General features: G+C 26.0%; 1 pseudogene; it reads right to left on the bottom strand.

Moving 5' to 3' along the window:
* Positions 1-240: 240 nt before the first annotated feature.
* LOC112748293 (glutathione S-transferase U17-like) lies at positions 241-2,173 on the bottom strand (annotated as a pseudogene).
* Positions 2,174-2,903: the final 730 nt, after the last annotated feature.

The following is a 2,903-nucleotide window of genomic DNA, read 5'->3' on the forward strand; positions in this document are numbered from 1 at the left end:
GATTAATTTTGATAGTTAATTTTAGTGTATACCTAACATAACTGATAATTTATTCTTTTCCAATTTGTATATAGTTCAACATAATATGAATTTCACTAATGCTCGAGTACCATAACGCTGTATACAAGATCATATCCCATAATAAATAAATAGATAAAAAAGAAGCCATCATAGAAATATAATATTCAAACCAAGGAGAAAAGAAAACTCTATGGTCTCATGATATCATTTCATAACATTTTACTTGGCAGTAGCTTTAGCAGTAACCCATTTTTGTCGAAGATCCATACAAAACAAAGCAAGCTTGTCAATCTCTGGAAGAATTCTAGTCACAGCTGAATTCACAATAAAATTCGTAGCCCAATTCACCAACCCTGGAAACTTGTCATTGGCAAGGACCTTCTTTCCATTCATCTCTTCTAACACACGTAGAGAAGGCAAGAAGCTCCCAAAGGCAATGTCAGTGAGTCCAACCTTGCTCCCTCCAAAGAAGGGCTTTTCTTCACTGCATTTTCCGAATGCCTCTTCCAACTTCACAAGTATTTCTTCCTCCAATTGCTCGAAATGTGGCTTCGTTTCCTCTTAATCTTCAAAAGCCATTAGAATGTTCCTCATGCAAAGTAATAACTACGTACACCCAAATTTAAATACAAAAATAAATTGATGATTGAGAACCAAAGTTAAAAAAAAAAGTAATGTGAGAAAGACAAAAAAAACAGTTAGAACTTTATACATAGTACTTTACACATAGTACTTTACACATTTTTTAATAAAATAATTAGCCATTAGAATAATATAAATGTCATAGTTTAATATTACAATCAAACATGTCATGCATAAGTAAATAATCTAACATTTTTACAAGCGTGTAATTAAATGTTTTCACGAACACAAAACAACCATTGTATCGTAACAATCATCTTTCATGTAATACACCAATCAACCGCTGTATAGGAATGCATTCTTTATGTTCATGAAAAAAAGTTAACTATATGGTGCGTCAAAACATTTGATTATTCTATTATAATAATGTTTGATTATCGATCTTATGTGAGACTTTTAATTATTCCAGTAATTAATTATTTGTTAAAAAATATATAAAATAACATATACAAACATATATATTATAACTTATGTTTTATGTGTATTTATATTTTTTAATTACAAAGAGATTTCTATTTTTTACTGGTCTTCTATATATTTAACCTTTTTTAGTAACTTTTTTTTTTCTTTTAGAATTTTAATTTGAAACAACTTCTTTCTATGTATACAATTAAAAATGCAAATCGATAGGCCTTTAGAAAAAGAATTTTACTAGAAAATTAACTAGGAGTGAAATCAACTTCAACCTAATTAACTAGTTGAATAAGTGAAAAATAAATTTGTTATATATAAAAAAAATAACCCCTCATTATCATAGTTTTTCAAATTTTAAAATAAAAAATAAAAAGAATTAATTTAGTTCGTTTAATTTATAGTTGGCTTTTTAGACTTTTTCTTAAAAGAATACTTACAAAAATTTAAAATCACACATGAATAGTCTTAGAACAATAAGAATCACATTTAACCAAAAGGACATTTCATATTATAAATCCTTTATATAAAGAAAGAGATATATAAAGCACCTTATCATCAATGTATGAAACCCAGAATCTAGCAATTGCTCTGTCATATGCATCTGGAGGAAGGATAGAAGGAGCATTGGACCAAACCTCATCAATATATTGAAGTATGATTGAGGATTCACATATGGGTTTGTCACCGTGGATTAGAACTGGGATTTTCTTGTGCACAGGATTGGAACGAAGAAGAAGATCACTTTTGGAATTCAAATCCTCTTCAATGTTCTCATATTCCAATCCTTTAATGTTAAGTGCAATCTTCACCCTTGTGACAAACGGACTGAACCATCCACCCAAAAGCTTCAAGTCACTACTTTTTGCTTCCATCACTATTATTATTGAAAGGGTAAATTATTGAAACTCTGTTATCTATTAGGTTACCGCTCATCAAGCAAAGCGTAAGTGTGTGTGTCTATATATAATTAAAACAAAAATAAAGAAAATATAAATAAAAAATATATAAAATAATAGAAATATAATTACGGCAGTCAAAATGTTATGGATAAGTTAGACTTCAAACATTAAGGAAAAAATAAAATAAATAAGCAAAAAATAATGTAAATGAAATGAATCTAAAATAAATTAAATGTTACTTTAATACTAAAAGTAATATAAGATTGAAAGCAAATTAAAGAAAAAGATGAATAGAAATGTTTAGTAACAAAAAAAAATTAACTAAAAATAGTTATAATTTATCTTATTTAATCTTTATTAATTATTATAACAATTAATAAATATTAAATAAAATAAATTCTGGCCTTTTTTTTTGTTTCTCTAATATTACTGAAAATAAAAGTACGGGACATTTGTGGTCCGGAGTTGGGACATGTGAATTAGAAATGATGTTTGCAATATATTTTGTGTACTTTTTTTAATTTCTTTTATGGTATAAAGATAATTTTTTTTTATTTTCTCCACTTCTTACCAGTTAGTTTTAATACTAAAAAGTGAAAAATATATTAGAGAGGTGTATATAAAACAAGATTTATATAATATTTCTCTCAATTTTATTTTTATTTTTATTTGGTGCAGATAGAGAATTTTCAATATTTTTATTTTACTCTCCAATTTTTAAATGATAAATCATACGGTTTTTTTAATTTTAAAAGTAACATTTTATTTATTTAGGTTCATTTCATTTACATTAATTAACTTTTGCTTATTTATTTTATTTTTTTCCTTAATTTTTGAAGTCAAACTTATCCATAACATTTTGACTATATTAATTATATTTTTTCTCTAATTGTTTTCTTTCAAATGTTTCCATCCTCTTTATATTTA

The sequence above is a fragment of the Arachis hypogaea genome, chromosome 15, assembly GCF_003086295.3.
Source record: "Arachis hypogaea cultivar Tifrunner chromosome 15, arahy.Tifrunner.gnm2.J5K5, whole genome shotgun sequence".
Taxonomy (NCBI): Eukaryota; Viridiplantae; Streptophyta; class Magnoliopsida; order Fabales; family Fabaceae; genus Arachis; species Arachis hypogaea.